The sequence below is a fragment of the Cebus imitator genome, unplaced genomic scaffold (genome assembly GCF_001604975.1).
Source record: "Cebus imitator isolate Cc_AM_T3 unplaced genomic scaffold, Cebus_imitator-1.0 Scaffold92, whole genome shotgun sequence".
Lineage (NCBI taxonomy): Eukaryota > Metazoa > Chordata > Mammalia > Primates > Cebidae > Cebus > Cebus imitator.
In genome coordinates, this window is record NW_016107407.1 from 2,989,262 (window position 1) to 3,005,284 (window position 16,023).

The window sequence follows — 16,023 nt, forward strand, 5'->3', positions numbered from 1 at the left end:
TACTAAAAATATAAAAATTAGCTAGGCGTGGTGGTGTGGGCCTGTAATCTCAGCTACTCGGGAGGCTGAGGCAGGAAAATTGCTTGAACCTGGGAGGTAGAGGTTGTAATAAGCAGAGATCGCGCCACTGCACTCCAGCCTGGGTAACAGAGCAAGACTGTCTCTAAACAAACAAACAGAAATAAAAATGATCTGCTGTTAGTCTCGGGAAGTTGCCTCATCTTTTGAGGAATGCATTTAGGCTCACCATTTGTGTCTGGCCCAGTAGTTCAGGAGACTTATTTCACCACGAACTCATGCTTCTATTTGTTTTCTACCTCTGCATTAATGAATAGATGACAGTGACTGCTTCTCCAGGAATTTCTTGGTTTTGCTTATTTTTAGGTCACTGCTTCAGTCATCATCAATAATGCAGAAATACAAGCAAAAGCGGACCATATTCTATAGTTAGTTATAACATGTTCATGGATAGGTATGTACACACACATGTATATCACATATTCTATAGTTATAACATGTTCATGGATAGGTATGTACACACACATGTATATCACATATTCTATAGTTAGTTATAACATGTTCATGGATAGGTATATACACGCATGTATATCACACACACAGGAAACAGACAACAGTGTAAGGTTCTAGTTGATGGAGTGTTGAACAAATGACATATATGATAGGGGCTATTCTGAGAAGATGGGAGTAATCAAAGGGATTTTTAAAGATTGTTACTTCATAATATAGAAAGATAATTCAGATATCAGATATAATTACATATTTCTCTTATAAAGAAAGCATACGCTGTATGGTAAACTTATATTTAAAAGTCTGTTCCCGAAAACGAGTGTGCCATGGCTCGTGCCAGAAGTGAGCTATATTGTTTAGGAGTAATTTGTCAGGCAACAGATGCATTACTGAAAAGTCAGGTAAAAGTGCTATTTGCCGAATTAAAATGATTTCTGTAACATCTGCAACGTTAGAAAGATAACTCCAGGGCTTTTCTGTTAATCAAATGAGAACTTAAGACAAAAAGCTCCTCTATTTGCATCATTAGAAAAGAATGAAAATAAAGAACCACATGATTAAACTTGCTCATTTCTTCTTCATCTTCATTGTTGAGGATTATGAAGGAACTGTCCCTGATCCTCAGCTAAAACCAACTGCCCAACTTGTTCAGTAGATATTTTCCTCCCTCAAACCAGGGAATTTTCCTCACAATTTTCCTCTTTCAGCTACATTGTCATGTTTTTCACTCTAGTGGGTTTTTTCCATCAGCATTCAATTACGTGACTATTTCTCTCAGCTTAGAAAAAACAAAACAAACCAAAAAAAACCATCTCTAGAGACCACTTCCCTATCTCTATCACCCCAACTCCCTCCTTTTCTTTTTAATAGAAACAAATCGGGATTTTCTCTTACACGTTCTCTCCAATTTTCCTCCACCCATTCTCTGCTACGTTCTGTCCATCTGGCTTTTGCTGACACCACCAGAACTTCCATATCACTTCACGGATTGACCTGCATGTTGCGAATGGTCAATTCTCCTTCATCATCGGACTGGATCTACCAGCAGCCTTAGACCCGCTGGTATCCAGGGTCTTCCTTGGTATAAACTCTGTGACTTTGCTTCCAGGATCTGCATGTTCCTGGTTTTCCTCCTTCCTTACTAGCCAGTCTTTGGTCTCTTGCTGGCTTCTCTTCGAGGTACCCATTCAAAACATTGAAGTACTCCCACGCCTAGTGTTAGGACCATCCTTTTCTATCTATCCACATTGCCTGTGTCATCTCATTCAGTTTCATAGCTTTAAATGCCATCTGCTCACTGATATTTACTGACTTATGCCTTCAGCTGTAACTTTAGACCCTGAGCTTCAGACTCTGTGTATTTAGCTTTCTGCTCAGACGCCTGCTCCTACATACCCCAAACCAAACAAGTAAAAGGCTGAGCTTCTAATATTCCCCTTAAACCTGTTTTTCCCACAGTCTTAACATCTAAGCCAATGGAACTGGTTGCGCATCTTTGATTCCTCTCCTTGTCTCTTATCCTGAATTTTATCTTTGAGGAAATCCTGTAGTTCTACTTTCACCATTTATCCCAGATGTAGCTCATTGCCATCAGTTTTACTCTGATGCTCCAAGCCACCATGATCGATCGCTTCTCTATCCAAGAAGCAAAGGTTTCCTAAGCGATGTCCGCCAACTACCTTCAGCACAGCAGCCAAGGAAATCAGGTCATGTTGCCTCTTTCTTCAGACTCCGAAATCTGGCTGGCCTCCGTGGCTTACACCTGTAATCCTAAAGCTTTGGGAGGTTGAGGCAGGAGGGCCACTTGAGGCCAGGAGCTTAAGACCAGCTTGAGCAACATAGTAAGACCCCACTCACACTCCCAGCTACTTCAGAGGCTGAGACAGAAGGAGCACTTGAATCTACGAGTTCAAGGTTTTAGTGAGCTATGATTGTGCCACTGCACTCCAGCCTGGGCAACAGAGTTTTCTGTTCATTCAAAGTAAAACAGAGTTTTCTGAGATAAAGTCTTGCTCTGTCTCCCATGCTGTGTAGTACAGTGGTGTGATCCTAACTCACTGCAGCCTCTCTCTTGGACTCCTCCCACCTCAGCCTCCCGCCTCAGCCTCCGGAGCAGCTAGGACTGCAGATGCATGCCAACACACCTGGATAATTTTTCAATATTTTGTAGAGTCAAGATCTTGCCATGTTGCTCAGGTTGGTCTTGAACTCCTGACATCAAGGAAGGAGTTTTCTTTCACTCAAAGTAAAAGCCAAATCTTTTAAAAGGCCTCGTAGGACCCCACATGATCTGGGCCTCCTCCCCTTTTCTTCTCTGATTGCATCTCCTGCTATGTTCCCTCTGTCTCAGCCACACCAGTTTCTTCCTGTGCCTTCAACACGAATCAGACTCCCCCATCAGAGCCTTCGCACCTGTTTCTATCCATCTGGTGTTCCCCCTCCATCGGGATGTTCTTCCCGCAGATATCAAAGTGGCTTATTCCTTCTCATTCTTGTCTGTAGTCAAATGTCATATCCTCAGTGAGGGTTTCTGTGTCTGTTCTCACTAAAATTGCAAATTTCAGTTCAAGGTTTGTTTGCCTGTTTGTTTTGCCTCTTTTATACTTTTCTTTTTCATGATAGAAAAACTTATTTAATAACAGGGAACAATGGCTGGACCCAACAGAATCACATGTCATTGGCGTAATACTAGCCTTCAGAAATGGCAGATAGCAAGAGAGACAGATTTTTGGTCACAATCCTTTAAGAAAACTTGTTACAGAATTCTAGGGATCATGGCCTAGTTATGTTGAACAGATGTAAGCCAAAGTCTTCGCAGCTCTCTTCTTCAAACGACCCCAAAAGGAGCAGGAGGGATATGTTAACCAGGTGGTTGGATTAATGGATGGAGCTACCACTCGCAAAGCCACCTGCATTTGAGATACATGAATTCTAGTCTTTACTCTAAAATGAGAATGTGGGCGTGAAGCTGGAACTTCAACAGAATTGATCGTCTTAGGAGTTCTTGAGGGTCTCCGTTCTCCTCCCTCAACTCTAAAACACTCTACTGAAAACTTCACAATTCATGAAGGATTTTCTAAATGTCTTCATTTTTCTTTAAAGTGCCTGTCACTCAACAGAATTCTCTGGAAAGGCAGAGATTTTAGGCTTCTACTGTTGAATAATTTATTTATTTACATTTTAAAAAATCCCTCATTGAGCTGAACATTAGGATTCCCAAGACAAATAAGAAATAATCCCTGCCTCCAAAAACGTTGTCTACTATGAAAGGTGAACAAACACAGAGGAACACGGTCTCAATCCCCACACTGTTGCTAGTTCTAGGTCTTTACCACACGTAAGATTTCTAAAATATATATATATATATATATGTATATTTTGAGACAGGGTCTTGCTCTGTTACCCAGGCTGGCATGCAATGGTGCAATCTTGGCTCACTGCAGCCTCCGCCTCTCGGGTTCAAAGGATTCTCCTGCCTCAGTCTCCCTAGTAGCTGAGATTACAGATGTGCACCACGACGCCTGGCTAATTTTTGTATTTTTTTTAAGTGGAGTTGGGGTTTTGCCATGTTGGCCAAGCTGGTCTCAGACTCCTGACCCCAAGTGATCTGCCCACCTCAGCCTTCCAAAGTGCTGGGATTACAGGTGAGCCACTGTACCTGGCCTGATTAATAAGTTGTATGAATAAAATGACATATGATTTTTATTTGAATCTTTTTGTGAGAAATTCTTTCGTAAAGTATAATCAGGGCCAGATGCAGTGGCTCATGCCTATAATCCCATCACTTTGGGAGGTTGAAGCGAGAGGACTGCTTGAAGCCAAGAGTTTGAGACCAACCTGGGCAACATAGCAAGATCTTGTCTCTACAAAAAAAAAAATTAAAAATTAACTGGGTGTGGTGGCATGCACCTGTAGTCCTAGCTGCTCTGGAGGCTGAGACGGGAGGGCCTTTAAGCCCAAGACAGAGGCTGCAGAACTAGGGTCACACCACTGTACTCCAGCCTTGGGGACAGAGCAAGACCCTTTCTCAAACAAATAAATACATGCATAAGTAAATAAATGAATAAAACATAATCCTTCTGTAGTTCAGTCATAGACTGTTATACCTGGATGGGCCCTTAGACCTTGTCTTTTCTAGTTATCTTACAGAGCTGAAGAATTTAAAGCCCAGGAATCATGTCTTAATAGCAATAATGATATCTATTATTTATTGGATGTTTCTTGTCTGGCAGACGCTGTGCTAAGCACTTTGCATGCATTATTGCATGTAATATTTACGACTTCATGGGTTGGATACTATTATTATCCCACTCTCCTAGACGAAGAAAACTGAGGCGCATGGGGTTCTTTGCTCAAGGTCACCCGTCCATATAAGGTGGAGCTCTGTCTTACTTACAAAGCCCTGGCGGTCAGCAAAGGGACATGCCACACTTACCCATAGTGTTCCATAAATAAGCAACAGATTGAGATCTCAAACCCATTTTCTGATTCCCAGTCCAGGGCTTTTTAAAATCCATAACAACGTACTATTTTTGTTTCCAAATTGTTTTCTGTGGTGGTGGTGTGTTTTGGTCTATTGACATGCCTGCATGATGACAGCTACTCTGGTAGGTCCCCTGTGGCCATCTGGCCATCCTTTCTCATTCATTTTTCAATGATTTAGGAATAACAGGAAAAATAGAGATGGAGTCACATCTTTATAACAGTGTCAATACCCTCTTTCTTTTATGTGCCATAAAACTAACATTCTGCAGGGGAGCAAGTCATCTTAAAATGGTTCAATTACACCAGAGCCATGAAGTAGCTCTACCACGATGTATATTGCACACAACTGTTTACACATAAACACATACTGTAATCAAAGAACAGTTTACCATAGCCAGAGAAAATGATCATAAAAGTTTTTCCTTTTCTTGCATCTCTCAAAAAATCGTTTACTCTTCTTAATGACAGAACAATCTGTGTATTTTTGCAATCGAAGTAAGTAGCTGTAGAAAGCATTGTGGTAACATCAATGGAAGCATGGTATGGTAATATAAAATTAATGAATGAGATGGCAATCTCGTTTTTAGGCAAATCATGCTTTGTGATACAGCACGCCCTCTCAATTAGTCTGTTTTTAAGGGCCAGAGAATGTGGGTATTGTGGCAAAGTGCACATTCCAAGATGTGGGACTCATAAGGAAGCTGGTTGCAATTGACAGATAATGTACCATGGCTGCACACAGGGTAAAGCAAACAGCCACAGGCTGACAAAATATATGGTCGCTCTTTTTGCATTTATTTGTTGATTCTCTCATAATGATCAACAACATGGGTGAAACTTAACTGACTTGTGTTTAACAAAATAAACAAAGCAAGTAACTAGGTAAACAAAAATATCATCGAAACCGTCATAAATGCGTCCTAAGCCTTTCTTCTTTCCAAAGTGGTGTTTATTCAATGACTAGTAAGGCCAGCAAAACACACAAACATCTAGACCAGCTTCCCATAGTAATTATCACTTTCATCACCGAGGCTGAGATTCAGATTTCCCTGCCTTGTGTACGGATCCAAATCCCTTAATAAATACTGAACTGGAGTCTTAATGAGAAGGGCTACAGAGTGCATTCAGACTCACTGCTCCACTGCAGTTGAACTGCAGGACATCAACAGAGATTGGGAAGAACCTTTTCAAAGCACACTTTGGAGAAATATGATCTGGTTTGGCTGTGTCCCTACCCAAATCTCATATTGAAATGTAGCTCCCATAGTTACCATGTGTCATGGGAGGGACCTGGTGGGAGGTAGTTGAATCATGGGGGTGGGTCTTTCCCAGGCTCTTCTCATGGTAGTGAATAAGCCTCACAGGATCTGATTGTTTTATAAAGGGGAGTTCCCTGCACACTCTCTCTGTTGCCTGCATACAGAGAGAGACATCCCTTTGCTCTTCCTTCATCTTCTGCCGTGATGGTGAGGGCTCCCTAGCCATGTGGAAATGTGAGTCTATTGAACTTCTTTCCTTTATAAATTACCCAGTCTTGGGTATGTCTTTATTAGCAGCATGAGAACAGACTAATACACCGTACAAGTTGTGTGTTGCCTTAAAATAATTTAGGAGGTATGATCTAATTGGAGATTCCACTCAGATTTGGTTCAGAGAAAACACTGCTCTGTAGGGCTGTCTTAATGACCACTTAGTTTCCTTCTCTACATTATAGTTTCTTTTAATGCACTTGTGGACCAACAGAGAAAGATGTTGAATATTGTTAGTGAATGCTGTCAACGAGCTGTAGACTTTTTTTTTTTTAAATGTTTATATGCCAATTGTAGGAAACAGGGAAAAAATGTGTCTGTATAAGTACAATTAACAACTATTTGGAATCTTACTGCCCAGGGGAAAGCACTCTTGCTATTTTGGTATATAAATCTCCTGCCAGTTTCACAAGGCATTTAAACTCATGACAATGGACGGTTTCCTTCCTTCTTTTGCATATTCAGTCTTTGCTAGCACTGATGGAAACAATGACCCAAACAAGTGACATGTTACACAACAGAAAGAGGTATTTGGTAAGGCAGAGGAAAATAAGATAGTGACTCTTTTACTACAGTAGAGTTATGCTAAAAGATATTCATCTTTTAGCAGATCCACTTTGTAATAGACGTCTTTTTTTTTTTTTTTTCTTGTAAATGTTTCACCTACAGCTTGATTGGGAAAGAGAAAACCCAAGCGGAAAATGGAATCTGGGGAATGGTGAAGAGCTGAGTGATTTAGGGAGTGAGGGGGTAAGTGAGAGCAGGGGAGGAAGCCTGGCTTGTGTTCCTATACTTTGCCTCAAGGAATTCTCCATAAAAACCTGGAGGTGGTGGTTCTCTGGCATCATTCTCTGAACTCTGCTACGTGCCTGAAAAACTAATAATCCGGTTTTTCTTTTAATGGGCTAGACCTTCAGTTTACCCAAATGTTAAGGGCTTAGCAAAGTGTATCTATGTGTTGTTTACAGAGTTAATTTATTCATCAAAAGGTATTTATCTAGTGCTTACTCTGTGTGAGTCATTGTGTTCATCACCGATACACAGACGAGATTTCTGTATAGGTGGAAGTTACTGAGTCTTCCCTCAATTTAGCATAATATCATGAAGATCTTCTATTGTTTCAATAAGCTCTTCATAAGCACTGCTTCAGATGACAGCATCTAAATGCTTTATTTCAGGGATGTTTCATAATTTACACAACTGTAAGCAAAATCTCAGGCCATAATGTTGCTTCTAATTGTTTTTGATTGCTTTGTTATGATAATGAATTCATCAATAATATTTCTGTGGCCTTCTTAGGCTGCATTTTGAGTCATTTGGGGTCTAGAAGTTGGATTATTGGTACAAAGGAAATGAATCTTTTTTTAAGGTTTCTGATACACGTTGCCAGATTTCTTTCCCGGAAGGGTTTCCTTCGTTCTTTTTCATATTCAGTCCTTGGTTGCCCTGAATTGATTGGACTTGGTAGATTGGATGAAAGTATGTTCTTTGCAGCAGTATTCAGAGCGACTAATGCCACATCGTTGCTTCTCCCCTGCCTCAAGCACAGGCAGGGTTCTCCACGTAAAGTCAGCTTTGCCCCCTCACATCTCCACTGACAGTGATCTTTCAGTTAACTCACACACAATGTCTCTTCTCTGGGGCACAAGGACGTCTTCCCAGCAGTCTTAGTCCTGTTCTCCATCTCAGTAACCAGAGGTCACTCTGGTGACTTGCCAGATCAAAGAAGATATGCGTCGTCAATGATTCGATGTCTTCATAGAGTCGATGTCTTTGTTGGTGATTCGATGTCTTTTATTTTTTGAACCAGCATTTTCTGGTTCAAAAAATAAAACAGTGAAAAAAGTATCTTTCTTTTTTTTCTGAGAATACCACTCCTCATAAGATTTAGCAATCAAAATGCAATTTATTCAATGCTACGATTACATTAAGCATCATTTAATCTTGGGTGATTCAGAAGGTACGTGTGAAAACATTCTCTTGTTCTCTCCGGCCTTAGATGTGTCAGTCACTGTACCTGTAACAGCCTTCCTTCCATTTTAAAAAATCCTGTTCACTTTCCAAGATCCAGCTCTGTGCTCTCTCAGGTGAAGCAATATCTGCCTCTTCTCCCTCCTTCTCCCCTCTCCCTCTCTCCTTGTTTCCTTGTTGATGGGACCTTAACCAAAGCTCCATAGTCCAACTTGACTTCCAATGTTCAGATCCTCCTTACCTCACCTTGCCAAGGGAACGTTTAGCCCAAGGTTAGACAAAACCAACCACAGGGACATTCTTTACCCTCAAACAGTGCTCAACCTTCGGAGTTTTGTTTGAGATTTCTGGAATTCATGGTGAAAAGAGGCAACACAGATGAGACTGGAAATTCAGGATTTCATGTCAGTAGAGACCACAGTTGGAGACAAAGGTTTGGAGCAGAGGTGAAGAGCTGGCATTGTGAGAAGTAGCTACGAAAATAGCCGATATAGTGAGAAAAAAGGAATGAGGAGAGAACCACGATTGCCTTTGGAGGACATAGGAAAGGAAAAGGAACCTCAAAGAAGAAAGAGACCAGGAGAGGAAAAGGTTAATCACGGTTCACGAAGGCAAGACAACAGTTGCAAAAGGAGGCAAATAACGGCAAATGTTGCAGAGAATGAGCAGAAAGAACAAGCGTAGGAAACTCTTCTGGTTTCTTCTGGATCAGACCTGCATAGTGCGACTTAGTTATCTTGTAGAAGTCATTTCTTAGACTATCACGCATAACCATGTACACATTCAAGGGTAAGATCAAATTCCAAAGCCAGCTATAAATGGAGGATTCTTTTCAATATGTTTGAAACTTGTGCATGTACCAGGCTTGATATACAATATGGCTTCTTTCCTGTCAAATACAAATATTTGAATATTAAAATCAGGGAACCCTGAGAGATAAAAGTCTATTATCTCTAGTAAGGACAATAGTGATGTGATGAGTATTCTTTTCATTTTTGAGACAGTCTTGTTCTGATGCTCAGTCTGGAGTGCAGTGGTATGATCTCAGCTCACTGCAACTTCTGCCTCCTTGGTTCAAGTGATTCTCATGCCTTAGCCTCCAAAGCAGCTGAGATTAAAGATGTGTGTCACCACACCCGGCTAATTTTTGTATTTTTAGTAGAGACCAGGTTTTGCCATGTTGCCCAGGGTGGTCTCAAACTCCTGAGCTCAAGCAATCCTCCTGCCTCAGCCTCCCAAAGTGCTGGGATTACAGGCATGAGCCACCATGCCCAGCCAAGGCGATGAGTATGCTTTTATACGAATGCTTCCCCAAGTATTTTCACATGCTTTAGTGGACTCCATAGTGAAGTGGTTTGCCTTATGAATGTGCTTTTGGGAGAGACAGTCCAAGTCTGTCACGGGTCGTCAATGTAAGGTCGTTGATGATTTCATTTTAATCCATCCTGGACATCTCTCCATATCACAGAATCACTGACCATGAAATTTGGCAGAAGTGACAATTTTATTCACTGCAGGGCTGGCACTAACAGGATACAGGATATTACAGATCGGATGGAAAGCATTTTATTGCTGCTCCCTGGGAAAGCTCAGTGTTACCTGAAGTTATTTCCTACAACCTGTTACCTCACCTAGAAATCTGATCATTGTGGCTAAATCACTTATTTTGTTTTATATGGATAAAAATGCTGTTGACACAAGAGGCCTAAGGTATCCAGGAGGTATAATTTGAGGGATACAGAGAAGCATCCCTCAGAGGAAAAAGGAAGGCTCACTTCATTGATCTCCTCATAAAGCCTTAAAAAATCACATTTGATTCACCTTTGGGGGGTGAGTTAAGGCGTTAACTCATGAACATGTTGATCTGATCAGTTAACACTGTTGAGAGGCTTCCCTTTGAAAACCTAAACTAATCAAAAGGACCAGGATCCAGTTAAAATGGTTTATTCGTGCTCAAAGTGTGAGGGCAGCTGCCCCGGACAAATGGACCTTAAAGAGTGGACCAGTGCTCCCCACATGGGGAAAATGAAGATCATTTATATAGACAAAAATGGGGGCTGACAGAATTACAACATTTTCCATACAAAGGCTAATCTATAGATTCAGGATTTGATTGGCTACAATTGATGACACTCTAAGGGAGTTGCTTAACCTTCTATTAAAAGAGGTAATCAATCAATCACAAGGGTCCCTATTGCCAACATCATTGAATCTAGGTTTGAATGAGGAACAGGCTGCCTGGTTGATGTGTAACAAGCCTGTCCAACCTCGTGGCCCAGGACGGCTTTGAATGCAGCCCAAAACAAATTTGTAAACTTTCTTAAAACATTATGAGATTTCTTTTTTTGCTATTTCTTTTTCAGCTCATCAACTGTCATTAGTCTTAGTGTATTTTATGTGTGGCCCGAGACAATTCTCTTCCAATGTGGCCCAGGGAAGCCAAAAGATTGAGCACCCTTGCTGTACAGCATCTTACTCAACACAAAGGTCAGGAAGCCACCGTCATACCCCAAAGAAGAAAAGCAGCCGTATTATGTGACTCAGTTTCCAAGGTTTAACTTTTCCCCATGGCATAATAACTCTAGAACTTCCCGAAAGTTTACACGCTTTTTACTTTCTTTTTACACTGTCCATGGGAAGGCCTGAAGACAGGGACATTTTGAGGGGAGGAAAGTTTGGGAAAGGCCCAGGGTTTGGCCAGGAAAGCTGTGAGCGCCAAGGCAAAGAGTGTGGCGTGGTTGGGGGGAGTAGGCGCCAGGTTAGGGGAGCACAAGGATGCTGTTTGAAGAACATTGTCATCGCCTCATTCGTTTTCCCCTTTCACTGTATGTAATAGGCTTGTCCCACTGCAAAGAAGGATTGCTAAGAATAGCCTTTCTTTGGGTACAGAAAAACAAATATCGCATTCCCATTCATATGTGGGAGCTAAGAAAGTTGATCTCATGGAGTAGCGAGTGGAATGAAAGATATCAGAGGCTGGGAGGGGATGATGGCGGGTAGGTTAATGGTCACAAACATACAGTGAGATAAAGGAATAAATTAGTTTGTCTTCTTTTAAAAAATAGAGACAGGGTCTCACTCTGTCACCTAGACTGAAGTGCAATGGCACAATCATAGCTCACTCACTTCAGCATTGGACCCTTGGGCTCAATGAGCCTCCTGCCCTGGCCTCTGGAATAGCTGGGACTACAGGTGTGCACCACCGTGCTCTGCTGATTTGTTTTATTTTTTGTAGAGATAGGGTCTTGCTGTGTTGCCCAGGCTGGTCTCAAACTCCTGGCCTGAGGTGATCCTCCTGCCTTGGCCTTCCTAAGCACTGGAATTACAGGCATGAGCCATCCTACTGGGCCTAAGGAATAAGTTCTACTATTTAATTACAGAGCAGAGTGACTTGTAGTTAACAATACTATATTGTATATCTCAAAACAGCTAGAAGAGAGTGCTTAAAATATTTCCAACACAGAGAAATGATAGATACTCAAGGTGACAGACATTCTAAATGCCCAAGTTCATCATTCACAGTCCAAGCATGCAACAAAATATCGCATCTACCCGTAAGGACGTACAGATATTTGGATCAATAAAATTAAAAAAAATTTTTTTTAATGGGTGAGCTTTCCTGTCTTTACAGAAAACAGTTGTGGGGCAAGCTTTGAGAGAAGCTGACCAGTATTCAAATACAGTCTCTCTCACTTGAAAATTATAAAATTTGGAAGCATTCGTTGCTAACATTTTTTGAGTTTCATCTATTAAATTGGCATATCTTCCTCAGAATGTTGTTCTAGGGTTCAGTGCCATCCTAGGTATTAAATACAACTGTCTGTATAAAGCCTGACACTGATCAATGCTCTTTTTCTTTCCTTTTCACCCCAAACTGCCTCTCCTGCTAACAAAGATGAGAACACACGGTGGCTGAGGAAGAACACCAATGGTGTCACTTTTGTCTGTCCTGCTCCTGCTGAAGATCTTCTCCTTGGCTGCTTTGTGTGTGTGTGTTTCTGGAGGGTCCAGCCCCATTGGGAGGGGCTCCTTCTGGGACACAGGACATCTGACACCTGTGCAGTCCTCCCAGGGCATGAGACCTGTGCTTAACAGAGCCTGGGCTTGGCTGACTCCTCTACTATTGCCACCTAAACATGCTTAATAAGTTTTGAAATAGGGGAGGGGCCTGACATTTTCATTTTTGTTTGGACCCAAAAATTATGTAACTGGTCCAGACTAGAGGGCATTCATTCAGTGGCACATTCCCATTCCATATACAACTGCAGGCATTTTCTCCCCTGCTTTTCAAAGAGATATACCACTTGAAGGTGACGGCTAGGCCAGCTGCCTGCTGTAGGGGGGACGAGGGAGTAAAATGGAAGAGACTCTTGGGAAATCCTTTTTTCTGGTGCAAAAGAATAAAAACAGCAATGAAAGAAACACCCTTTCCCTAAGGTTTACTTGGTCAGTGAAAGCATTGTGGGAAGCTGGCATGAATATTTAACTATATTCCTTCTCTACTTTACATTACATATTTGGAGCCTTAAAATATACATATTCACATATCCTGAAACACAAACCAAATAATACAGCTGCCAAAGGATCTGGATATTTTAGGACACATTTGTTTCTCTTACATTTTGTTGATGCCTAAACACAGACCTTTGAAGTGAAAATTCCCTCGTCTAACTTAATTTATTCACATCTTTACATTGACTATCTGGATAGTTTTTATGACGATTTATGCTGAATGTTTGTTTTCAACCTCCGAAAGCAAAGATCAAGACCCCTGTGGAGGATTTTTACTAAAGAGAAAAGATGCGGGTGATTTTAATCAACTTGGTGATTTGTTTTGTTTTACCAGGAAATTGCTTCCTGACATGAATTTGCAAAGAATGGAAATCACTGGGCTTGTGACGCTGGCGACATCTAACACAAGACCATGATTTGAGAGTCAACATGGAAGCCAATGTGAAGTGAGGAATGTCAGAGTCAAAACTAGCCCTCATGAACCAATTTGACACAGCTGATGTGTTCATATAGTGACCTTGAGGAGCAGTCATGCTATGAAATATAAGGAAATGCTTTGTCAGAGACTCTTCATCTTCTATCGGGAGAAGTTTTCAAAGACTTTGAATAGCAAAAAAAATGGCATCAAGATAACTGTGAACACGGGGACCTCCAAGGATACGCATCTCTCCCTGAGTCTTGGTGACACTGTCAGTCAAAGACCCACAGGGGCTGGCGCTGCAGGAGGAGATGGAAATGGGGCTTGGCACTGTCTCACCCCTGCCCCTACCGCCACCGTGGCTTATTACCTATACAAAGGAGTTCAGCATTGAAGAAAAGAAAAAGGATCAGATGAAAAAATTTGATTTTGATATTCTAGATTTCTGACCAGACTCAGGGGTTGAAATGCCAAATTACCATGTGAAAACCCAGTGGCAAGGTACTGTTTTCTAATTTAAAGTAAAACAAGAAACAGTGCCACCGATAAACCCTTTACCACAGTTCAAAAAAATTTGGAACATGGTATCATAAACCAAAGAAGCCTGGATAAGCATCTAAAATTTTAAATGAATGAGCGGACATGAAAGAATATTGCAAAGGATAAACTGCCATGTAATTGCCTCGTGTTATTATTAATTAAAATCAATTAAACCTCCATGTGAGGCTTGTGTCCTTTTCTGAGAAACATGCAAATCATTCATAGAGATAGTATTTAACTGGAAGAAAGAAGTAGTTTTTATCCGGGAAGGAAAACAAACTGGGGTTGACCGGGGAACCAGAGAACCAGGATTACTGTGAGACGCGGAAAACATGATGATGGCTCAAGTCAGTTCCCGGAAAATTAAAACAAAGCCCAAAGCAAAAAACAAAATTTTGTTTCTAATTTAAAAGGGGGGAAAGTTTTGCATTGGAATGCTGACAAACCAACAGGAGGCTATCAACTGGTTTGGAAAATGGAAGGTAAAGTTAGTACCCTGTTGCTAGGCAACAGATTGCTAAGTCCTGCTCTCCTCCTTTCTTAAAGGACTGGTGCAATGTTTTGGTTTTGCAAATACTAGCTATTTATTGACTTATTCATTGTGAATTAGAATGATTGGTCTCAGAAGAAGACTGGCTAAGCCAGAAAAAGCACAAACGCAGTCAATCAGAATATGATCAGGAAGTCAAAAGTTGGGCACGTCGTCAGGCATTTGGTCTGTGGGGTGAAACAATGGTTCCCTAATGCTACTCAGACAAAAGGGGACTTGGTGTGACCAAGATGATTCCTAGTTAGAAAGCTTCAGAACTAATGGAATTATAGATGGCCAACACAAATTTACTGTGAAAGCTAAAATGAATGACTCGAGATGAACGGCAGAGAGGCTGACAGGGAAGAAAGGCGAGAGTTGTCCTTTGGAAGAGGATCTGGGCTGTGTGTTCCGGGGTCATGGCCCACAGGAGGCTGTCCCTTGTAGGTGGGCACTTCACAAACACGCAAGATTGGCCACTGCCAGTTCTCAGGTGCTGCCTTCAACCCCGTGACGAAGGGGGCTGCGAGGGGTCAGATAAGACGTGGCCTGATGGTTCAGCAAACAGGTCTGACTGAACGGGATGGAATCTCTGGCCTTTGAGATGAAAGGCCCTCTGGGTCTTTCTCATAACAGAGCTCCTTCATCAACTTTCCTAATGTGGAATCATACTCACAGCTAGAGGGAGGGAAAGAAAACACTTCTGGAGCTTGAGAAAAAGGGGAGGATTTGATTAATGTATAGCTAGGGAGTGAACCAGTTCTCAGGGAAAAGAATCTTTGATCAATGGTATGGAGAAGCATCTTTCAAACCTCCCGGATTCCAGCCACTTTAAAAGGAGCAAAAAGAAGCGAATTCAGAGCACAGCTGTTGTTATTTAAAAACAAAATCAGAAAGAAAGAAGAGAAGGGGGAAAAAATCGCAGTGAAATATCATCTCAAATGCATTTCCTGGAATAGCAACAAATGAATAATATGCATCAAAATTCACCTCAAAACTGGAGGATTGCTGTGTAGGCCCCCGTGCTGGAATACACACAGGGCTGCCGAGGGAGGGTTCATGGGTAATCACTACTGGCCACCTTTTCCTGTGCTATGTCTGTTCTAAAAAAAAAAAAAAAGCAAGTTGGCCTATCAAATATTAGGAAAGACGCTAGCTCTTATCAGGGGCCTACTGTGTGCAGGACACTCTCGCTGGGGTTATCAGATTTCAACGGTAATTACTTTTTGGGGGGAATTCAAACTGTATGAAATTGCTGAGCAAAAAATAGGGGTTTTCTGTCCTTCCATTAGTGACTGATGAACAGGTGCATTAGAGAGGGTGAACAATCATTTCACCTCAGAGGCTCGAAGGGCACGTTTATCCCAATACCCTTTGGAAATCAAAGGTCAGTTTTCATGTCAGCGCTCTTTCTAGAATCACGTTTCCCTCTTTATTTATTTATTTATTTTTTCTGTTTAATAGCCAGGCATTAATTTAAACATTTTTGAACGTCGGACTTTTGTCTTCCA